The sequence below is a fragment of the Meriones unguiculatus genome, chromosome 9, assembly GCF_030254825.1.
Source record: "Meriones unguiculatus strain TT.TT164.6M chromosome 9, Bangor_MerUng_6.1, whole genome shotgun sequence".
NCBI lineage: Eukaryota > Metazoa > Chordata > Mammalia > Rodentia > Muridae > Meriones > Meriones unguiculatus.
The window spans coordinates 99,856,125-99,881,528 of record NC_083357.1 but is presented as its reverse complement, the minus strand read 5'-3'; the positions used below and the strand labels follow the sequence as shown (position 1 = coordinate 99,881,528).

The 25,404-nt window shown below is 41.0% G+C and overlaps 1 long non-coding RNA gene across 1 annotated transcript; it reads right to left on the bottom strand.

The window, feature by feature from the left end:
• Positions 1–16,117: 16,117 nt before the first annotated feature.
• LOC132656650 (uncharacterized) lies at positions 16,118–17,374 on the bottom strand. The gene is made up of 3 exons (XR_009594370.1): positions 16,872–17,374; positions 16,296–16,427; positions 16,118–16,165 (listed from the first exon to the last, which is right to left on the bottom strand). It is a non-coding gene; the product is annotated as an uncharacterized LOC132656650 (long non-coding RNA).
• Between the last annotated feature and the right edge of the window lie 8,030 nt (positions 17,375–25,404).

The window sequence follows — 25,404 nt, the reverse complement described above, 5'->3', positions numbered from 1 at the left end:
CCTTAGTTCCAGGCTGAGGTTATTTGAAAATCTAAAGCGAAGATGGCTTTCACGGCGAAACATATAGCTCCAACTGGTGATGTACAAAAGTCTTCATCTGGGATGTTGTTTGTGTTTATGTGTATGCATGGGGGTGAGAGGCTGTTCGCACACATACATGCAGGTGTACATGCATCTGTGTACACATCTCATATGCTAGAAGTTGAGCTCAGGTGCTGTTCTCAGTTGCCCTCCACCTCTAGAGGTTCTATAGGTCAGGGTTCCTTGATAAGGATCTCGTTCTGGGTAACCAAGCTCTCCAAGGATCCAGTGATCACTCCGCTCCACAGGGATGAGGTTGCAGACGCCTCCACTGTACCCACCTTGACGTGCGTTCAGGAGACCTGCACTCGGGTCTTTACACTTGTGCTGCAAGTGCTCCATCCCCTGAGCCATCTCCTCAGCCCCCTAAAATATTTTCAAAATAAAATTTGAATTTTTGTCATAGTGATAAATGTTGATTAGAGTAAGGCTTAATATTACTAATATCCATGAGAAAACTGGAAAACGAGATGTGAGCTATGTTTTACAAGACTAAGCCAATCAATAGATGAGGTAGGTGACCGCCAGGCCTTACCCCTTACTGAGGAGTTATTGGCCTCTGAGAGTAACTGGGGAGGGAGAATCACTGTTTATCAAGAGGATAACTGCTAGGTTTTCCATGATCGGGCAGATGCTCCACACCCATGCACACATGAACGGCACTAACTGGACTTAATGAGAGAGAAAATACATAAAATTGGACATAGGGGAAGAGCTAAAGGGGACCACGGGGATGTGATATTTCACTGTGCACATGTATAATATTCTCAAAAATAAAGAAAAGCCTTTAAAAATAAATAAAGTTATAGTCAGTGTTAGAACTTAGAGTTGTGAGATAAACAGTTCCATGCTCTCTTGTATGGACAGCTGGTCACTTATAGTAACTTTAAATATATGGCTGTCTTCCTTATAAAAGATGGAGCCAGAAAAATGGGGTTTAACCTCGTATTGGGGTTTAAAAAAATATCTGTCCAAAATGCACTTGAGGTATTTGAGTTTACAAATAATTATTTCTTTGTGTAACTAGCATTTTTCTCCCTTGTGTATCAGGACACCCAGTTTACTAAGCAAAAGCAGTATCTTTTCAACTGTGATTTAAAAGATGACTCATTCTAAACACTTAAACAAAACCCAGACTTCAAGCAAGCAGGCATTCTTCAGTGAGACTGTCTAAAATTCTGAAATTCCAGGGAGTGTAAAGAGGTCAAACTGGAGAGTGTCTGGGTGTGGTGGTGGCCGGGTAGGCATGACCTCAGCCTGAACTGCAGAGCCTTGAGAATGCTCAGAATAACTGGCTTGGTCAGGCCCATCACACGGTGAGTTCCTGAGGGCTCCTCAGAAGGTAAGCTCAGAAGCTGCTGTGGCAAAGGTTTGGTGTTGGGTGCCTACCTGTGCCAAATGACTGGAGGTAGCTGCCCAGAGAGATGGAATGAGGTTTATAACGCAAATCTGGACTCAACAAGACGGCACCATAGCACTGTCCTCTGTAGAGCTTGGACCCTGTCTTAGACACAGTAGTGCTGTGTTGCTTTGTCTATATGTTGTATCTAAGGGAACCAGCAGCTCCCATATTTTACATTAGATTGGAAGGAGAAAACATATATATTATACTTTCAACTGCTCTCAGAAGCCTTCATGTATTATTTTAACAATTGTTATTAAATGGCTGTTACCTCCTCTTCTCAGAGATGTTCTAAAACTGATAAAGACGTATCATCTCCAGCCTATTTTTCCTGGACTTTGAGGATTTAAAAAAAAGTAGAGTACGCTTCATTTTCCTTCCAGGTGAAAGAAATAAATGTTACGTGCCTGTTGAAACAAAAGACATCATTAGGGTGGTAGTTACAGAGCCAATTTCTCTTGCCGAGGAGTAGACAGATGCCATAATTAATGACTTGCTGCCAGCACTGCAGGAGCTGGTGCACTGCTTAATGCACTTCATGGCGCCATCATGACCAGTGATGGAACACATGGCCAGTGGGGAACACAGCACAGACCCAGGCGAGCCTGGCTTTAATTTCCTACGGACTCAGTATTCACTATGAGCAAGTTATTCTACCCTCGTGCCATGTCCTTCTTGATACACTGAAGTTTGGAAGTACTATCTCTTTACCAACTGAATAGATCATGTCGAGATGTTGCCTTTAACATAGTCTCTCAGCCTGTGTTGTTGATAACATCAGAAGGAATCTGGAGAACTCAGTCCTAAATTCCTCCTGCTTTCAGTGTCTTCTTCAAGCTCAAAACAAGTAGCAGATATCATCTCTATAGTGAATATTTCTCTGGTTTGGGAACTTCATGGCAGAGTTGGTCCAATTAATAGCACAGAGAGGAACACATACAATTGGTTAGGGGAGATCTGCAGCCGTTTTCACTTAATTGGTACTGAAGTTGACAAACCCTATTTCCAAGTTTTAATTTCCTCCTTCTATTCCTGTGTCTAGCAGTAATAAACCCACATGATAAAGATTACAGACAACCATGTTGATTAAGCCAATTAAGAGAACATGAGTCCTTTAATTTTGGCTGGTGACCAAGAGAAGGCTCATGCCTCAAAGTCTCTTGGTGCCAACCTCAGGGATGCATCATTTTTAAAAGCAAAACCACAGTTACAGCAGCATTGGATGAGAATCAGGGTAACCTCAAAATGTTTGTTTAGGCACAACATAGTTATTTCAGATACAACATGACACTAACTTTGACTTCTTATACTTTAGCTATTTTAGTTTAAGTTTGAATAAACATTAATTATTTTGGTTAATACATCTAGATCATGGTCAGGGTCATGGAAATTCCAAATGTCTTTCCAAGGCAGATGTGACTGTTGGTTGGTAAGAGACAGATGGCTGAGAACTGGCTAAGCAACTACAAAATGGAGTCAGGATGATATAACCTTAGTCACTTCACACCAAACCCATTTGGAAGTTCCTGAAATCTTAGTTTCTCAGAATTTGTACATATTTGTATATTCCCAAGTCTCATGACCTCTCTAGACAGTTATGTGCTATCATGTAAATATGGCTCAACCATCCTAACTTCAGGCTGAAGAAAAGAATGGCATAGTCACTAGAGGAAATTACTACTATTCTTTCACTGAAAAATATAAAATGGCAAATTATTTGTATAACTACAGTCTTATTTTTAAGCTGGAGTCATTATTTCATAATTTATTTTTTCCTTATTAACGTCCTCAACTCTTCTACTTTACACAACTTTTTCTATTGTCAAATACCAAATGAAATTACATGATAAGTTTCTGGAGGTCAGAGGCCTTCACATATACCATATTGGTGATTCTTGATCATAGCACCACTTCGTGCTCTTTGGCTGGATGAATGAATAACTACCATAAACAGTAAGTGGCATTTCATTGATAACAAATGGAGTACTCATTCTTAGCAGAAGTTTTATCATTTTTGAAATTATGAATCATATTTCATTGTAAGATTTTCTATATCTATCTAGAAGAATATAAAATTAACTTTGATCCTCACTGTTCTCTTCAAATAAATATTTCATAGTATTTCACAGAGATTGCGCAAATAATAAGCTATATTTGTTGTCCAGTGTTGAAACCTCCATCATCATTGCCTCCTTCTTCAGTCTCCTTGTGTTTCAGCCACATCCAGTTGGCTGGTCATTGAACCACACTGTTACTTCTGCATCTCTGTTTGGTTGAACCTCCCTTCTAGTTGCCTCCCTTTGCTTCCTGTTTCAGACTGGCCTGTCTTGAAATACATTACTGCAATCAACTGCTAACTGGCCTACTCCCACTTCAAACCCATCCCCCGGCGAGTCGCTTAGACTCAGGTCGTACAGATCAATGTTAAGATCTCGAGACCTCAGTTCATGGAAGTACACAAACAGCAGCTCTGCAGAGAAGACCCACAAAGACCAAAACGATAATGCTTAGAACTCACAGTTTATTACAGGAAAAAGATACAGTACGGCTATTGCAGTAAAAGTAAGCATCGCAGGTAAAGGCTGTCCTATCATAACAACAGAGAGGCCAAATGTGAGCCCCAATTGTCTTCCTTCTATGAGGGTCTTCTCAGGACACAGTTTGATTCTCTAAAGTCAAGAACTACTGGTTTATAAATGGAATATCTACCTGGAATCTCTGCTGAGATACACAAAAACATTCTACCACACAAGCAGGCCTTCTGGAACCTCCCCAGGTGCAAACAATCTCATTCTTATCACTTATCACTTACCACCTCAACACTCAGAGTGCATGAATATAAACAAATACTGTCAGGGCTGCTGGGTGGCTTGATTGGTAAACTACATGTCATATAAGCATGAGGACTGATCCCCACCACCTATGGAAAACCCAGATGCAGAGGCATACATCTGTAACTCCAGCACTGGGGATGAAGCAGAGAGACAGGCAGATCCCCGAAGGACATGGACCAGAAAGTCTATCTGAATTAATAAGCTCTAGTGCAGTGAGAGATACTGTCTCAAAAAATAAGGTAGAGAGCAATTGCAAAAGAGACCCAAAGTCAGCCTTGGGCCTCCACATACATATGAAAACATGTGCACACATGTTCATGGAAACATGTATACAGAAACACACACACACACACACACACACACACACACATCTGAGACCAGAGCTGTTTAGGGTGGGATTCTAAGGGTATAGTCCATCTCCTGGCTTTGGCCACAGTCTGCTTCCTGGTGTTCCATGATATGAGGGACCTTTATCACCATGAACTTCACCATCCCTTCACAGCCATGATGGACTGAAACTCCTGAAACCAGGAGCCGAACACTTTCCTCCTTTGTGTTTTCCTCCTTTGTGTTGTTTCTGGTGGCAATTCTAAGAGTATTAGAATTAGTATGCAACAGTAACCAATACAGAAAAGCAGTGCAAGACAAATGGGGCAGTTCTCTCACCAAGCTTGACCTCATGGTTCTTAGCCCTTAAAAACACATCTGGGAAGGAATTTGGAAATACTCAGAGCTCCAGACTAGAAGTGCCCTATAATGAATGCTGTGAGCAGAACACAGGGGATGATACTGATACACTCTACTGATAAAATGTAGATAATACACCAATCACAACGATGTACACCTTAATCCCAGCACCGAAGAAGCAGAGGTAGGCAGAACTCTGTGAGTTTGAGGCCACCCTGGTTTACATAATGAGTTCCAGGACAGCCAAGAGACCCTAACACAAAAAAAAACAGCTACAAAATGTTGATAGTAAATGCCAGACTCGTGAGTTTTCCAAAGAGAAGAAAAACTATTCTCATAGAAATCAGACTAGAAACCATTCACAACAGATTCCAGTAAAATATCATGTGTTATGCTTGAGTCTTGAAATCTTGAGTGAAACTAAATCAGTAAAAGCTAGTAAACTAATTTACATGACAGAGAAAAATGTAAGGCAGTGTAGAAGAAAAGCCGTGTGGCACGGTTATTGCTGGCAGCTTTTAGCAAGGTTTACTGTGATTATCACAGGTAAAAGGAGGGGCAGGAAAATACAAAATATATGCAGCTTTTAAAAGAAAAAAATCACAAATATGTGTAGCACGTGGACAAATAAAATTTTCCCGAAGAGGCCAAAGTTAACAAAAGAAACCATGTGGCCTGGAAAGATGGCTCAGAAGTTAAGAGCACTTGTTTTTGCAGAGGACTTGGGTTCCATTCCAAGCATGCACATGACAGACCATAACTGTTCATAACTCCAGTTACAGATTTGACACCCTCTTATGACCTCCCTGGGTACCAAGCATGCATGTGGTGCAGACACATACATGTGTGAAAGATAATCACTCACATAAAATAAAGCAAATCAAGTTTTAGAAGAAGAGGAGTCGGAGGAGGAGGAGAAAGAAGAGGAAGAAGAAGAGGAAGAGAAGGAGAAAGAGGAAGAAGAAAACGATGACGACAATGACAATGATGACTACGACAACATGCACCTTGCACCAGGCGCATAGCTTCTCATTCTGCTCCTCTCTCCTTCCTGATCCACACAATAGCAGGAGCCTCTGCCGTATGCCACAAATTCCTCCATGTTTTCCCAGCTTTGATCTGCTGAAACTTCTGAAACTTAGTAAAAAATATTTCCTCTCCTAAGTTCCTTCTTTCAGTTATTATAATCAGAGCTATGCACAACTGATATAGACACCTACCCTACCTCAACATCTGTGGCCAAAGCTAGACAACAGCGTGGCTCAGATACAGTTCCCTCACCTTGGCGACTGATTGGGCAGTGGGTACAGCATACATCCAGTGGCTAATTTCTTACCAGGAAAAGCACAGTATTCCTAACATTTTACCAAAATACAGATGCCACCACGTCGCTCGCTGCTCCTAAGTCGATTAAAAAGATTCCCTCATTCCCCAACAAAAACTAATTACTCTCAATTCATAGACAACTGAGCTAGTAACAGCACCTATTTGTCACATTAAAAACCCTGGATTCAACTCCCAGCAGCACAAAACAAATCAGATTTAATTCAGATACAACCGTGGTTTATAACAATAAGCACTAGCCTTGTTGCTATTTAAACTTTAATTGATAAAAATAACTAAACTTAAAATTCACTTTTTAGTTGAAGCAGCCACATGTCCACCACTAAAGAGATAGGGGAGGTGAGAAATGCATAACGCTGGTCTTCTGCCCTTTAAAGGTCCTTTCCTTCATAATAGAATTTTACTTTCCATGCACCCATATCACATTCTTGCTGGTGCCCCAACACATCATACTAGGTCTTTAATACCCAGGGTCTTCATTCTCATTACCTGAAATATTTGTATATTGTGCAACTGGTGATCCCTATTATCCTTACCAGCCAGTGGACACATAACCTGGTTCCTTTCTCTCTATAACAAGGGAACTCTCTATATTCTTCTGCTACAACACTTAACCATCATATATAACAAACTCGGCATGGCTACCACATTAGAGACCTTAATAGTGGAAACAGCATAGCTACTTATGAGCCAACGGGGTCAGCCTCCGACAATGACTATTTGAGTTAACTTACATATCTGTTTAATGCTCTTCTCTTATACTCTCATCTATGAAGCAGTGATAATAAAGCACTACTTTCCTTATGTGAATCATTCTGAGTGTCAACCACGTTAAAATTAAAAAGCACTTACGCTGAGCGTGGTGGTGCGAACCTTTAATCTCAGGATTCAATCCCAGCCCCTGAGAAGCAGTAGCTAGCAGATTTCTCGGAGTTTGAAAGCAGCCACTTTAACATAGCGAGTCCCAGGCTAGCCAAAGCTACACAGTGAGACTCTGTCTCAAAAAATAAACAAATAAAAAGATGAAAAGGGAAAGCACTCAGTTTCTTCATACATGTATAATCCATGAGAAGATCAAGAACATAAGAACATTCATTTCCTACAACACCTTTCATAAATGGTATAAGTTGCCTCTGCTATGATGGAATTCAGATTTTCAAAGGTGCCTGGAGATCATCTCAAGAGTCAGCCACGGGAGAAGACTGACAGCATTATGAAAAACTAATAACGACCTTTGACTGAAAGGGGGTTGGAAGAAAATAAACTAAGAGAAGTCCACGTGGACTTCACCCTTCACTAAAATGTTGCGAAATTAATTTCTCCTAGATGACAATGGGCATTTAGAATTGTCTTGTGCTTGCTTGGCTCGGCACTCTCTTCCCTCCTTATGATTTTTCTTTTTTCAGTACTGTAACGACAGTTGCATTTCCTCCTTGAAATCTGTTATCTCCCCTCTCATAATTTGCTGTTACAGTGTTTCCCAGTTGTGCTCATAACAAATTAATACAAATTCATAACAATACATTTTGTTCTTTTATAATGTCGGGAGCCAGATGTCTAAAACTTAGTTTCAGTAGGCTTATGTTCAGATGTTATCAGGATTAGATTCCTCTAAAGGCACCAAGGGAGGACTTTGCCTTGCCTTTTCCCATTTCTGGAGGCCATCCACATTCCTTTGTCAATGATCTCTTCCAGAGATCATTCCCACCTCTAGCTCTGTTATCACAGCTCTTACTACTTACTCATGGTGGTCCTCTTGTCTTCCTCTTATGAAGATGCTTGTGGTAAAATCGGGCTTAACATGACAGTCGAGAATGATTGTCTCATCGTACTCACTAATTTAATCACATTTGCAAAGTCTCTTTTGCCAATCAGAATAGCACATTGACAAGTTCTGGGATTCTGATGTGGACATCTTTCAGGGGGAAAGACCAGATCTTTGTAATCCACTTTACAAAGTCTATCATGTTTTCATGTATTTCCAAGTTCTCTAAAACTTCATCAATTTCCATAAGTTAAAGGAGTAAACATCTCATTAAGTAAATAAAAATTCAAAATGCACACAACTATTTGAGTGAATAAATCAGTACAAAACAGAACACATTCTTATAGTACTTGTATACATATGTATACATTTTTAACACAAGTACTATAGAGAGACTTCTACCAGTATTACACACACACAAACACACACATACACACACACACACACACACACACACACACACACACACATACGTGTTTAGAGTACTCTCTGTACTGATCTTAGTTATTGGGATGTAAGCAACTTGAAAGTGGATCTCAGTTACTTATCTTTGAGTCCTTCTTAAGCCTGACCTAGCCAGTTTTCAGAGACTGTTTCTTGATTGAATGCATTTGTAGTACCTGGGGCAAATGAGGAGAAAGCACAGGAGCCACTAGAAAGGAAACTGAAGCCAATGACTGCTTCTTACTTAGTATACTAGGCCTTCACCGGCTAGAGAAATGCGGCTCTCAAGTCCTCTTCCTGCTGTGCTTCTGTTGCAGCTATGCTTTACTTCAAACTCATTCTCTCAAACCATCTGCTTGACCCAAAACTGTGGCCTGGCTCCCTGCCCACGCACAGTGTCTGAAAACTCTCCACTCCCCACACTGCCCCTCTCCTGCCTACTTCCTCCCTTTTTCACAATTCTCCTCACAATTAAGTTTCGAAGTGTCTCCCAGTCCATATGCTTTTTATAATGAAATGAATGAATCCAATTTTATTTTCTACTTCCTGATATCTCTGGAATTTTTTTAAATCTCCAAGTATTATTGTAAAGTGGTGAGTCATCCTTTACTGTAACAAAATGTGTGGTTATTTCAATTCTCTAATTGCATTCCTTTTTTAAAGGAAATGGTGATTTTTAAATGTTCTGATGTTGACATACCGTGTCATTTTAATTTTACACCATTTCTACCAACCAAGAGTATAACTATTCTTACTGGAGTAAGTTCTATCTGAAGGCTATTAAAAATAGTTGGGTTAAGTAATTTGAGAGGCTATTTGCCTGTCTGTGCCTCCCAACTCCCCAAGGAGTGCTGGGATTAGGAAACATAAGAATTTAGCAAATGTTTCATTTTATAACCAATTACTGAGCTTCGGAGTGGCCCAGGAGATCTGAACAAGATTCATTAGCTTAGTTTGTATGGAAATGATATTGCTGTCCATTCAAAATTATGGGATGCATCTGTACCATGCACTATGTCAGTGAAATTCTAGCCATTCATCCTCATTTTATTTCATCCTCTAACTTTTCTTTTCTCCTCTTAATTCTTAATTCTTAAGTCTTAAGTCTTAATTCTCCTCCCTCCCTTCTTTCTCCCTCCCTTCCTCTCTTTTCTCCTCTCTTCTTTCTTCTCTCTCTTCCTACTTCCTTCCTCCTTCCCCCTTCCTCCTTCCTTCCTTTCTTTCCTTTCTTCTCTCTTTCCTATATGATAGAGTTTAATCAGGAGAAGGGAAGCAGAAGAGAGTTAGGGCCTGAGTGAGCCATGAGGACAGAGAGAGACAGAGATAGAGACAGAGAGAGAGACAGAGAGACAGAGAGAGAGATGGAAGGAGGGGCCTTGACAGAGAAAGGGGAAAGAGACCAAAGAGAGCAAAAGACAGAGGAACAGAGATGGGGGAGATGGGAGAAACAAAAGCAGAGAGAGCAAAAGAGAGGCAAGGGGCAGGGGTCCTTATATCGTGAGGGCAACCAATGACAATATCACAGGTGCCTAAGCAACCTGGAAGTAGGCTAGTGCATCAAGACTCATGAACTAACTAACTCATGAGGCCTCATACCAACGGGGTGAAATACTACCATCCTTTCAAGTCACAGAAATAAAACAAAGCCTGAGATTTCAGAAATGAAGCTGGAGTTTCAGGGTAGGCAAATGGCCAAGGAAGCAGCTTCTCAACTTTTCTACTGCTCCCCCTACTGCCGCTTGCTTGTTCTATTTCCTGTCACACAATGCCTGTGAGAAGCCTTTTCAGCCAGATATCCACATCCTCTGTGCTTTAAAGTCAACCCCCAAATTCCCACCAGTGTGGTGCTCGAATCTCCCTCCCCCACAGACACAGGCACATCACCTGACTTGTCTATCCAGTCTAACTATATAATTCTGCAACACAGAAACAGGGAATGAGTCTTGACTTCACACACCCATGGCCAACCCTATAGAGAAAGGCTGGGGAATGTACACTTTTGATCTGTTTATGCAGCAACATGAATCTGAAGAAACCCCGTAACCACAACCACAGGGCAGGCTAAGCAAAGTCAATGGACTCTGTGCTTCTACTCTACTAAGGGACTCTTGGTGAAGTTCAATGGCCCAGACTATTGTCCACAGCCACTTAGAGCGAGGGCAGGTCCCCATGAAATTAGATTGAATTCCCTTTCATTCTCAGCCAAGTGGCTGATGCTTAGAGAAAGCACCCCGATATTGCACTGCGCGAGCGTTCACCCACGTCACTTGACTTGTTTTCCCAGAATTTCTGACTATCATCTAGATAAAGGTGCATACAGAGGAATACAGAGATGTATCAATGCATACCTCTTCACCCTGTAAATTTGTTTCCTTATGAGCTTTTGGTAAGTGCTCTAACTAGACTCCATCATGAAAAGAGAGCCATTGCATTTGCGAGGGAACAACATGGACTAGAGGGGTAAGTCTTTAGGGTCATGAGCTCATGTTACAGAATCAATTATTATTATTTATACATTCTGTGCGTTACTGTCGGCCACCAGTGTATGCAATCTCTACACTCTGATTTTCATCTCAGATTCTAGAATAAGACTCACAAAAATGTGTTGTCCTCAGATCGCTAATATCTAAAAGCATGAATTTCCTTCCTGCCTTTTTCTTTCCCAAGTAAGCCCCATTTTGCTCTGTTCAAGTAAACTTTGTGACTGTCAAATATTAGAGAGAAAACGTGTCTTTCAGCAAAAAGAAGTCCCATTAGGTTCTAATAAAGCCACTTTTGTACTTCCAAATTCTTGTGACTTCCAACAGTTAAAAAAATAATAGAGAGTCCATTGGGTGAGGCGGCTCATAGGTACAATACATGATGGTTGTGTAACAAGATTGTGGAATCCAGAAAGGAGCTTGACACCTGCCTTTGCCTTTGTCCTCTCGGCAGAGCCCTGAGAAAGCTGTTGGATTCTTGTGGGTGTTCCTCCAGTAACCTGCAGAGCAGAAGAAAGGAGCACCATCACATTTCACATGACTGTGGTTGGCAGCACTTAATTAACAATATTTCAAAATAGTAGAGAAGATTTTGAATGCTGCCAACAGAGAGAAATTACAAGTATTTGAGGTTATAAATTATACCAATTACCCTGATGTGATCATTACACATGGTTGACACATTGAAATGTCACCCCATATGCCTGTAAATATGTAAAATTATTAGGTGAAAATTGAAAGATGTTTCAATAAAAGGACAATCAGTAAAGACATGTAACTGTTAAAGGGGTCATTCTCTAAAGGCAAAAGAACTTATTTTAAAATAAAAACAACCACCGTTCACACACAGAGAGAGAGACTGGATACCTCCAGGCAAATTCCTAACCCCAGTGAACAAATTCTGCCCTCCCGCTTTGCAGAGCATCTCCCTGGGGCTCCCCAGAAAGGTATGTGGCTTGTTCTGTGTGTGACCCACCCTCCATAGCCAAGCCTAACATGGCCCAGCAATGACGCTGTCAAAGGCAAAGACATTCTTTGGGGATTTGTGTAAAGGAATTTGGCATCGGAGTCTTCCCCCTGAGGTGTGGCATAAAGAACAAGTTCCCGGGCCAGAGGCACAGGATTATCTAGTTTCTGGAAAGGAAATTACTATTTAATTGTACTTACCCAGAAATCCATATTTATATCGAAATATTTACAGACTTCCTCTCCTGCTGATACCTTTAAGATTAAAAAAAAAAAAAATCATCATACTGGCAAATGATCCCAGACAAACCCAGGAAAAGGATGGAGAAAACACTGAGCACTGTGCATGGATAGACCCTGCTTTTATCTTTCTTCATAGGCTTCCCTCTGCAGAACACCAGACAGTTACCAGCGTCCTTCTGCAGGGCATATCAGTTGTCGGAAAAAGCAAGGACTTTCGAAGAACTTGATTGCAGTCTCATCTTTTTTTACCTCTCTTCCTACTAGATTCAAGCTGAAGTTACTACCGCCTGTCCTGACCCGTGGTCTGCTTAATTGTGTCTGTGTATCTGCTACTGCTCTGCTGACCTTGCCATTGGTGCTTAGGGTTCTCATGCCGGGCAAGTGAATCACGGACCCTGCAGAAGTGAGGTATGCTACCGTCCTCGGCTTCTCATGGTCTGAATCATTTGTGAACCGTGCATGACCCTCCTGGAAGCCAGAATGAAATGGGTGGAGCATTAAAAATATATATATATATTTTTTTTTTTGCTGGTTGTTATTTTGCATTTGCTACAAGGAATACTGAGTCAGTCATCCATGGGAAGAGGCAAATGAGATAAATCGGCCACTTCCTATAAGCCAGAATGGCCATCTGAAAAACAAGGTATAGGAGGAAATGGTTATATAAAATCTTTGGGACATGAGCACGGAGATGACGTCATAGTTACACGTGGACCCTGTCCGTGATCATTTCTGATTGTGTGCTGGGGCAAAGAATGGTCTGAAGAATGCTCTCCAGTCTTTTCTCTCCCCAGCCCGCTGCAATGCAGAGTGCTTGAGGACTGGCCTCTCCACTTCACCCTCTCACCATGACAGTCTAATGTTTCCGTTTCACAGCAGGCCGCTCAGCAGAGATAAAGATCAGCTATGCTCCTTGTTTACTGCAGAAGACAGAAGAGGAAACTGTTGTTCTGAGAAGTCTGTCCGTCAGATGGTGAGGGGAAGGAACAGACCAGATGGCAGGGAGAGTAACGCCTTACGCGTCACAAGAAGAGACAAACACAAAGGGACTACTAACACTGGGGTTCTCACTCCCACCAGCATAAAAATGTTCTGATCATACTCCGTCTACACGTACATTGGTGTTTACTTTCGAGAACTACAGCTTTGTGTTACAAAGATCATATAAGCACCATCCACAGATATATCAAGCAATGGGGCTAGTTTTTAAAAATAAATAAAAGGCCCATGTTAAAATAAGTTGCATTACCCTCTATGTGTCATTCAGAAAATTAAACAAAGATGGTACTTAGAATATAAAACTAAAAAAAAAAATACATTAACTTTATTGAAAACTGTAAAAAAAACTGCTATATACATAGTGACCTATGAAATATTTTTTGTGTTAGAAAATCAGGGTGATATTATATGTCAGGGGCTAACAGGCTTCCATCACAATATATTTTCCCTCTCTTCTTATGATAACAGAATTATTAAGGAGCCCATGGCTGTCCAGCTACAATGGGCATTTCTCAGACCTTGTTAGCATAGTGTGCTAATGGAATTGACTTTCATCCCACAAAAGGTAAATTGAAACACTGTTTCTTCTCTGCATTATCAGGCACTTTCTTTTCTCCTTGGCCAAAACCAGGGTGTTGCAACAGGACCACACAGGAGGTTTCCGGGTCGGGTCATTGGCAGGACCACACAGGAGGTTTCCAGGTCGGGTCATTGGCGGCCTTCATTACATCTATGCGATTTAAATAGTGATTATACTGTATAAGATCATAAAGTTGGATTGAGCTATACAATTAAAGTCTGGCCATTTTACTGTATTTATGTTTTGTTTTACTTAAAACCTTGCTTTTTTTTTTTTTTTTTTTTTCTTTACAAAAGACTAACGTGGTTACAGAAATTCCACTCTGGGGAGACGATTCAGGAGGAGACCACATTTCTAGGCAAGAGACAACACTGCTCTGAAGGAGAGTGGTGGTTGAGGAGATGAACAATGGAAAGTAGAGAGGTACACAGCATGTGTGTGTGGGCGGGGGGGTAAATTGGATGTGAGCACTGAGAAGGAAGTACTGAGAGCCCTTGTGTTCAAGTCCATTCAAGCAAGCTGGTGAAGGGGATGAGCCTGAAAACTCTGGGTCTGAGCCAGGAAAAGAATCTCCCAAAGCTCTTTGATGTTCATTGGGAAAATTAGCCTGAGAGTCCTCAGCCAGAATTTCTAAGCACTGCACTTTTATCCATGTTTCCAGGTTTACCTTAAACACAGCAGAGCCTGGAACACACCAACACCCCTCAGAGAAATGTCTATGTACCTTCTTGGCATTGTTGCAGGAAAAAAAAAAAAAAAAGCCAAATGGACAAACATCAGTTTCTCATTTCTCTTGACTTTATGTTGTATGCTTTAATCCTGAGTTTTATTCTTTTGTGGTGATTATTGCTTATGCATTTTTATAAATGCATTTCACGCATAGTGCCATACCGAATACTTTCACTGCCCCAGGAATTCTGCTCCACCTTTTCATCCTCTGGGACCTTTTCTCTAAACCCTAGAAGCTACAGATCAGACTTGTTTTGCCATTTCCTATAACTCGTATTTATAATTCTGCCTCCTCCCAGAGAATCATTCAAAGTGTAGTCTCTTCAGACAGGCTTTTTACACTTAGACCTTGCTGTTTTTGCTGTGTTGAAATCAAGAAAAGTGTGATAATAGAGTCAATTTTAAACAGATACCTCTCCTTACCAATAGACGTCACACATATGCACACATGCATGCAGACACGCACAGTCACATACACCCTCAGGTCCATACATATCAGTACTTAAGATTTACACTCTCCAGTACTAATATGCCAAGCATAAGAAACACTGAGTTTTGGAGTAATCACCATTTTTAGTCATTCTCAAGCGGGGTTTATAGTCGCAGGCCAATAGAATACACTGAAGTGCACACTGATATCTTTGAAACTTGCTTTGTTTTTAAAATAACATTTATGGATTGAAAAGAGGGTGGATGTACAACTAAAAACAAATTATTTATTATATTTTAATATTTATTTTATTTATGTGTTCCTGTATATGTATGTGCACACATGTTTATGGAGGTCAAAAGAGGGCATTGAATTACTTGGAGCTAGAGTTACAGACATTTACCAATGGCCTGACATAGATGCCTGGATCTGAACTTTGCTCCTTACAATAAGAGTAACAGGTGTTCTAAACCACTGAGCCATTTCTCCAGCCCCCAAAATAACCTTTAAAATACCTTTACTTATTGTGGTGATATGAGTGAAGTGATTCTGAAACAATTCAGATATGTTATAGGATTGAACAGTGAATTATTAGTGAGTTTATATTGCTGAAAGGGCCTTGCTGTGAAAGAAGGATTACACAAATATGGTTAAAGAAGAGTGCATTTCATCTAGATGGGAGGGGAGAAGAGAGGGGAGGAGAGGAGGGGAGGGAAGAAGAGAGGAGAGGAGGGGAGGGGATTGAAGGGAAGGAGAGGAGAAGAGAGGAGGGGAGGGGAGGGGAGGGGAGGGGAGGGGAGGGGAGGGGAAATCTCTTGCCCAAGGTTAATAGCTGAGTGCAGGCAAGTAAATGTCAAGGGTGGAGAAAGACTGAAAAATCATTTTATGCTATCACAGTATCATAAAGATGATTGGCTCAGACAAGAAACATCGACGGATGCTAAGTCTAGAGAGAGATTTTGATGAAGAGGGAAACTTGGCACAGACTTAAAGGGTGTTCCCACACATGTTGCTGATTAACTTCAAGTTAAAAACAAAGCAATTATACAGGGTGAAAACCAAGCACCACTTTAGCACCTCAGTACCTTCAGCAGTAGGGAGCAGATAGATGGTCTTTGTCTGACTCCACATACCTTGAGAAGGGCACGATGCCACTGGGAAGCAGGTTCAGAATCCTGACTCTAACCAAGAGAAAAGAGAAGGCCAATGAGGAAAACACAAGTAACAAGGAGGACAATGACAGTCTTCAAAATGTTACTGAAACAGATCATTGAAGGTTATGGAAATGCTCGAGAGTAATAAATGCCATACCTGAGCACAGATCGTGTCCTACGCTGGAGGGACCAGTGCAGCAGCCTTAGGGGCGAGAACTGTATAGATAACAGCTTTGAAGACATCAGTGCATCCGCGGTGCATTCTCTTTCATTGTAGACTGAGTTCTTACTGCGAGAGGGAATATTTCTATTCTTAGGAAGTGTTTAGAGGACAAGCGGCACCGGGGTAAAAGACTGATGTATACAGCTTAATATTCGTGTAATGGTTAATGAAAGGCCAGGAAACTGTCAAAAATGCAGTAAAATGGTGGCAATAGGGTAAGAGTAAAGATGTCTTCTTAATACTATTCATGTTACTGTTTAAGTATGAAATTATTTCCAAGTAAAAAACCATAATAAAATGTTATCTATTGATGTAATAAACATCTTTCCATGGATTCCTCATCTCCTATAACTGGGACAATTCCACCTGGGAAACAGTGGTTCTCATCATATGGGTCATGACCCATTTGCCAATATCTACCTCCAAAAATATTTACATTACAATTCATAACTAACAAAATTACATTTATGAAATAGTAATAAAATAAATTTATGCTTCAAAGTCACTCACCATGAAAAACTGTACTAGAGGGTCACAGCATTAGGACAGTTGAGAACCACTGCTCTAAAGTAATCTTTCAAGACATTCTTCTCTTTGATAATTTCTCCAGCATCTTTCTTTCAAAAATAACCGTGCCTTTGGCATCTGAAATTACATTCAGACTAAAGAAACAGAGTGAAAATATCAAGAACTTAAAACGGAAACAAGTTATTACATCCAAGTTAAGAGAGTGTCAGTCATTATATTTTGCCTGTGTTCATATCAAGATTATAACTATAACACACAGTCTGGGGACATGAAATATCTCTATTAATATCTGAAGCTATAGTGCTGGCTCAGGGCCAGCGGCACTGCAATTACTCATGAAATTAAGTGCTATTCATACCCATTGACAGGCAGCCACCTGACATGACTCAGGTTACATACCATGAACATTCCACACAGACACCCTTCAGTTATGAAAGCCCTTGAGAAATTATTTCTCAAAAGCTTAATTTGATCATAAAATATAACTTTAATTTTGGTGCTGATGAAATTTATTGATGGTTGCGTGTCATAGAAAGTGAAAGATATTAATCAACTAAATTTTTTAACAATTACAAAATTCAGGGCCAGAGAGATGGTTCAGCAGGTAGAGGCATTTGCCCCACACGCCTGATGACCTGAGTTCAATTTATGTTTTCATCAAATCCCTCCCTCAAGGCTCAGGGATCTAATCTATGCAGAAGAAAAGGCAAAAAAAGATTCTACAAACCAGAGGAATGGCTGAGTTCATGGAAACGGTGTTTTCAAGACAAAACTGGACTGATAGACATATAAACTCACTTCGTGTGGCACGGCACAAAGAATCTTGCACAAGTTCGTGCAAGATGGGGTCACTGAGAAGGGGAAGTGGACACCAAGTCCCACCCCTAACCAAGAAGTTCTTTGCAATTGATACCTGCTGGCCAAGGGAACATCAGTTTTCTCCAATGGAGTGTGACTGGATGTATCAGCCATACTTCAGGGCAGGTCCTGATGTAGTGAGCCAACACAAAACAAACTCCATTGTTTTCTCTCTGGGCTTTTGATTTCATTTTAAGAGGTACTGGGGATTGAGCCTAGAGCCCAGGGAAACAAAGAACCAACTCACAGGACTATCTTCTGGTCCATGTGTGTGGTAGCTCCAGAGCACATCCTCCAACACACTGTAATAGTATTAGTAACAAGAACAAAAATATAACCATTTTGCAACTTTGAAGAGTGAGAATTCCTTTATTTTGATACTAAAATATTTAATATTTGCTATGTTCCTGATCTCATTAAATAAGGAAATAGTTTTGTAAATAATTTCATTGAAAATTATGGGCAAGATAAGGGGAAGATGAAGCCAAGCATGCCAGAGCTCTGAAGAATGGTTTTTCAGTCAAGCATGCAGTAGCCTGCAGAACCCAATGATTTTTTTAACAGCAGCAAAGTTGTTGTCTCCTTTCATGTGAAAACACTGGATGAAAAAGAAAGCTCATGCACAGAAAGAGAATAATTATAGTGTCATTTTAACAATATGTCAGGCAATTTGTAAACAGAGGCTCCAGGGCATAAATCAAAGATCCCTGACCTCATGAAGTCTTCAGTCCCAGAGCTCTTAGTCAAGGAGACCTTCACGACAATCTACCTCTAAATCCAACTCATCTGGCCACTATGGTTTTGATGCTAACAATAAGCCATTCACAAAAATTTCCAACTTAAAATTTAGGTCTACAAATACAAATACAATTTATGATTTCTATTTAAAAAGTTTCTAGTATTGACTAATGAAAGTAGAATAACACTTTCAGTAAAATAAAATGTTCCTTGACAGCTTATTTTTATGGCTTTTAAAAAATGTTTTTATCTAAAAGTTTTCATACAGTATATTTTATTACATTTTTCTTTTCCCGACCTCCTCCTAGACTCTTTACTCCTCTCTGCCCACCCAAATTTATGTTCTTTCTCTTTCTCAAAGCAAGCAAGCAAGCAAATAAACAACCCCAAAATCAAAGCGAGCAAAACAAGAAAAGTGCTACAATAAAATTAAAAGCTTGAGGGAGGTGGGGGGGGGCGCAGAGTTCACTTTGTGTTGGCTCACTACCCCTGACATGGAGTATGGTTGACATGTCCAGTAACACTCCCTTGGAGAAAACTGATGCTCCCTTTGCCGGCAGGTAGCCGTCGCAAACAGCTTTTTGCCTAGGGGTGGGATTCTGTGTCTACTTTCCCTTCTCAGTTCTGGGACTCCATCTGACACGAACTTGTGCAAGATCCTACATATTGTGCACAGTCTCTGTGCATTCGTATGTGTATTAGTCCAGGTGTGTTTTGAAAACATGGTTTCCTTGAACTCATCCACTACCTCTGGTTTTCAGAATCCTTTTGCCTTCTCTTTCACTTGGAGCCCTGAGACTCGCGGGGAATTGTTTGACCTCCCACTTAGGGCTGAGTGCTTCAAAGTCTCTCCCTCTCCACACATTGTCCACTTGTGGACTTCTGTGTGAGCTTTCATCTTTCGCAGAAGGAAGCTTATCTGCTGCAGACTGAGTGGTGCACTTACATACGGGTATAGCGGTACATCATTAGGAGTGATTTTATTGTTATATTTCTTTAGCAGGACAGCAATAATTTTTTCCCTAGGCCCATGACCTATCTAGTATCAAGTCCTTGGCCACTTTAGCAATATCAGGTATGAGTTACAGCTCATGGAGTGTGCCTTAAATTTTATCTAAAAGTGGTTGGTTACTTCTATGTTTGTGCCACTAGTGCAGCAGTATTACTGTGCAGCCAGTTACTGTTGTAGGTCACAGGCTGTGTAAATGGGTGACACTGATGATTGCCTTTCTCCTCCGGTAGTGCACAGGGTACCTTCTAGTGCTGTGAATGCTAGTTAGTAGTAATAAATTATAGTTGTGCATCACTGACTTTTCCATGTTTGATGACAAGTCAGTCTTGACCTCAGCAGTGGGCCTCAAGTTATGGAGAACAACCATTGGCCGTGGGACTTACAGTTCTGTAAGCATATCGAATATTGAAGCGCTCAACTCGCTTCAGTGCTTGGCTCAGTATATCAAGCAACGCTGCATCACAAGGCAATCATTTGGATATTATTTATCTACTTGCTGGCACCAACAACCAAACTTGTTTCTTCCTTGACCCGAGAGCTTGGCACTGTGGGAAGTTTCAGCACAGTTGCCTAGCACATGGAAGAAAATGCTACCCCAAGTGAAAGGTGGGGCTCCAAGACGAGTAAACAAAAGCCGGGCCAAGAAAGATAAACACATCTCCTTTGAAGATTACTGCCAAGTGTCTCTAAACAATGCCAAAAAAAAAAAAAAAAAAAGAAGCATCTCATTCAGGCTTGCTTAATCTCTACCTTACCTCTCCCCTTCTTAACACCAAGGATGTCAGCTGCAGCTCAACAATTCTCCTTAAATTTAAAAAAAAAATACAAGAGGTCTACAGGTAGGAAGTGAAGGGTAAATATGAGCAAAATATATTGCATGCATGTATGAAATTCTCAAAGAATTAATAAAATAATATGCATTATTTCTTCAAAAAATAACCTGTAGTCACTAAAAAAACATTAGACAACTGCCTGACTAAAATCAGAGTAATGCTTTTTCTGGCTGTCATCTAGGTTGCTGTCTGATGGAGAGTAGGTAAAGAGATAGCATATCTGGTGTCTGGTGGTGCTGCTGAGAACACAGTGGTTCAAGTGACAGTGCATCTTCTTGTTTGAGAAGATGCAGAGAAGGCAGAGGCACCACTTACTGACAGTCACACCTAGATACTTTGATTAATGTATCTGTCACTAAGGAGAGCCATCCAACTTGAAAGGTGAGATAGCAAGCTTTGGGAATGGGTTTGGTGATGTATTCCCCGCCTTCAAACAAAAGGGACTTGAAGTAGTTCTGAGTCACAGTGCCAAGGTTCCAGCCCAGAGTGACCACAAAGCACAGTGAGTCTCATTGAGAGCATTAACCAAGTAGCAATACTTGCCCGGTAACAGTTCCTGCTGTGGATCAAGCCTGGGACATTGTTTTCTTATCCAAGACTGAAAGGAAAGATAAAACAAAACAGAACAAAACAAAACAGATGCACAAGCATTACCAGAAACGGGGTAAGGACAAAATGAAGTGCAAAACACATGCCTTCTAAATATTAATAGATTTCTCTTCCCTTTAAAATTGCTGAGTAATAAAGTCAGTATTTCATCATAGTAAATTATTCATCTGTAAGGTACAAGTAGAGTTTGGTATCTGCACACTTTTTTGATCTCTAGTATAATTAAGTTCAAACAAAGGGATGGGGGTAGGAGAACCAGACATTCTATGCAGGAAATCACATGATTACGGTGGGCTTGGTCCTTGGAAATCCAAGTATTTCTCTGAAGAGGCATTCTGTTGCTTTGGCTAGGGAGGCAGAGGGGCTTCAAATCCTTAAAAAGGACAAGAATGATCTCTACAACTTCTTTCTGATGAACAAATTCATTGAGCAGATGTGGCCCTGTGTGAAATGTCCTGGTATGCTTCCCTTGGAGACAGAAGAGGGAAGCAAAGCAGGGAAAATACTGTGACACTGTTTTTAAAAAAACCAAAACAGAAACAACAACAGCAACAATCCATTGTTTTCATTCTAATGTATTCTGTTACTTTGTTGGGTGGACTTTAAATGGTTTCAAAACCGGTAAGTTCGGATTTGATTCCCCAAAATGTTGAATTCACTTTCCAAAAGCAAATTTCCAGATGGAGTCTCAGAAGGGGCCCTGTCTCTGCTGGAGTTGAGCCACAAGTCACTTACACAAACCTGTTATCCGAGGCTTATTCAAGTCCTCTTTAGGAAATGTGCTTTCCAGGGGCATGTGACTATACATTAAGAACAGGAGAACAACCCCTTCTGACTGTTTTCTTCTTTTCAGTGAACCAAGGTTTTCAGAGATGGAGAAAAGAGACGGACTTGACTTGGTGGCCAGACTTTGCTGCCCATCACGGAAATGTGACCCGAGAGTTTTGTTATATATAATACTAACTTCTCCGGGAATTTCTAGTGGTTAAAACTTCATCTTTTGCCTATTTGTTCTCTCTAAAGAAACTGAAAAAAATAAAATAAAACAAAACTTTGGGTGAGAGAACGCCTCTTCCACTGCGATAGTGACTACGTTTTTGTTGTTTTCATTTAATTAATCAATTGATTTATTCACTTTACCTCCCAATCATAGCCTCCTCTCTTCTCTCCTCCTGGTCCCACCCTCCCTTTTTCTTCCCCCATCTCTCATCCCTATTCCTCAGAAAAGGGAGTCCCCCCTCCAGCCTCCCCCGGTTCTCTCCCAGTCCCCCACACACACCAGGTCATCAGGACTGAACTTGTCTTCTTTCATTAAGGTCTGGTGAGGCAGCCTCTCCAGGGAGGAGCGATCAGAAAGCAGGCAACAGAGTTCGTGTCAGAGACAGCCCCTGTTCTCCTTACAGGGGTACCCACATGAAGACTGAGCTGCCCTTCTGCTTAGGGAGCCTAAGTCCAGTCTACACTAGTGACTACTATGAAAGATGTTTTACATATGGAAAATTTCAGAATTAGTTTGGTACTGAAGCCGTAATGGTGGCTGAACCTCAACCTGTGGTGGGCTTCATCAACTAAGGGATTATTCTTACTAGGAGGGAACAAAAAACTCGCCAAGTCTCAGAAAAGTTATTAGACATATTTGAGAAGACGTATTTGAGTTTAAGACATATCTGTAAAATGTGTATATGTGTGTTTTGTTTTTGTTTGTTCTGTTTGTCTAAACAGGGTCTCTCTGTGTAGCCCTGGCTGTCCTGGAACTCACTTGGTAGACCAGGCAGACCTCGAACTCACAGCCACACCCTTAACTCTGCCTCTTGAAGGATGGCCTTAAAGCTGTACACCACAATGCCTGGCTGTGTGTTATGTGTTTAAAGAACCAGCTTTAGAGCAGGAAAAACAGAGTGACTAATGCTGTTTTACTTACAGTGTTTTTGTAAAGTCAGAACCTTTGTATGACAAAGGACCTTGTAAACTTTTTGTTCATGTGTAAGAATAAATGAGGATACATGAGTGTAACTTAGTTCTCAGTCTTTTCTAAACTTTTAAAATCTGAGATTTTACAAAGTCAACCTCAAATCCAATGATGTTTAATGTCCTGAATTTTTCACTCAGTAACAGACTCTGAAAAAATAATTTTGAGTGGCAGGATGACTGAAAAATATCACACCCATCTTTTATTTATTTTTAAGTTACAAAATGGAAAAGTTCCTGTATGTTCTAAGATCTATAAGAATTAAAACATTAATAGTAATAACAATGATTGCAGCCCTTTTTTTTTTCCATCTTTGAGATTTGCAATCTACTCAACTAAGAATTACAGAATACAGCAGGGTAACAAAACAGATGCTGAGATTCATAGCCAAACTTTGGGCAGAGTGCAGGGAACCTTATAAAAGAAGGGAGACCTAGAAAGATCTGGAGGGAACAGGAGCTCTACAAGGAGAGCAACAGAACCAAAATATTTGGGCACAGGGGTCTTTTCTGAGATTGATACTCCAAACAAGGACCATGCATGGAGATAACCTAGAACCCCTGCACAGATGTAGCCCATGGCAGCTCAGTGTCCAAGAGGGTTCCCCAACAATAGGAATAGGGACCATCTCTGAGATGAACTCATGGGCTGGCTCTTTGCTCACCTCCACCTGAGGGGGGAGCAGCCTTACCAGGCCACAGAGGAAGACAAAGAAGCCAGTCCAGATGAGACCTGATAGACTAGGGTCAGATGGAAGGGGAGGAGGGTCTTCCTTATGACTGGGAGAGGGGCATAGGAGAAGAAGAGGGAGGAGGGTGGGATTGGGAGGAGATGGGGAGGAGGCTACAGCTGGGATACAAAATGAATAAACTGTAATTAATAAAAATAAAAATAAAATAAAAAACAGAATACAGCAATCCCGGGCCCTCTAGATATTTTTACCTAAACAGAAACATGATCTGCTTTACACTTCAGGTCTACAGTGTGTGCAGTGGTTTCTACAATGTCAATTCCAAGGGAGGAACATCTTTCTTTTCCTTGCAAGTACCATGCCTCTTGAACCAGAACACAGCCAAGCACAGTAAGCCTGATGAATAGAAAATGAAAAACATCCTTGTTCTGATATTGAATCTCTAGTAAAAGCTGCATGCAATCCAGTTGCATTAATTTTGAGTATTCTCATTCACTGAGAGGCTGCTTGAAGCTAGCCACAGAGCACTTGGGAAAATGAACTGGTCACACAGAGAAGCACACATGATGTACATCAGAAGAACCACTGACAGTTTAAACATGAAAATGCTCTCAATAGTCTCCCTGATTTACAAACTACTGAACTAATTTATTCTGTTTTTCAGACAGGCACCCGGAAGAAGTGGAATTTAGCCCTCCTGTCTCTGAGCCCAAAGCTTGCAACCGACTCTTCTAGCTCATGAGTATTTGGTCAGGCAAGAAGCAAGATTTGGGTCGGCTATGGTAACAGAGACAGTGACGGGCTTGTATGTGATTTCACTAAAGCATGGGCCGAGATTACCATCAATAACCAGAGTCAGGAACACGAAGCACCACGACCTACGCTCCTTTGGGACTGACGTGCTGGGGCAATGGGAAATGGGGAAATGGCAGACAACAACAGAAAAGCTGGGGATGGGCAGTGCGCTCTGATGGTGCTGTGCCAGCAGCCCTGGAACTCAGTGCCTTTATTACGTGTAGCTGATGGAGGAGGCGGATTGGCTAATCTTGGTAGAGGGTCTGTGGAGGAGCTGTCATAGACTGCAGTGATCTCGGAGGAGGAAAATGTGGTTGAGACACACTGTCAACATCTGTAGAGCCAGCCAGGGGAAGGCCTTGCCCTCCCCAGGGGTCTGAGGCATTGTGTCCCTTACACAGCTGTGCTAATGTCAGCAATTCATCTGCTCCCCACAATACCATTTCTATTAAATTGGTTGTAGCAATGACGTTTGTCACCCCAACATAAGAATTTCTAAAATAAAAATGAAAGGTACCATTTAAACTTCCCTTACTTTGGTGAATCTCTGGGGGTCTTGGCACCGTTCAGATTCCGACTCAGCTAGAATGGGGTGAGACCCACATTTCTACATTTCTAACAGGTTGATACCAATCTGCAAGACTACACGCTGATCGGAAAGTTGCAAAGTTTACCTGACGTCTCTGTCATAGCAGTTTAGATTTATATCTTTTGGTCAGCTGAAAAGTTTGACAGCCAAGTTTTCAGGTTTCACCAGTTTAGAACAGGTATGGTGCAGCACAGCTGTCCCAGGAGTAAAATGTATCACAGCAGACTTGAAGTGAGAATTTAGAGATTAGAACAGCATTTAGGCGGAGTAATGCTGTGCAAATCTCCCGGCACACCTCCCTTTAACTCCCACATTGAACCCGGCATCTCTCCTCAACATCTCATCGTGTAGAATGAAAATGACAACACCACAGTAACAAGGCTTATTATAATATATCAGATATGAGATTTTTGTTTCACAC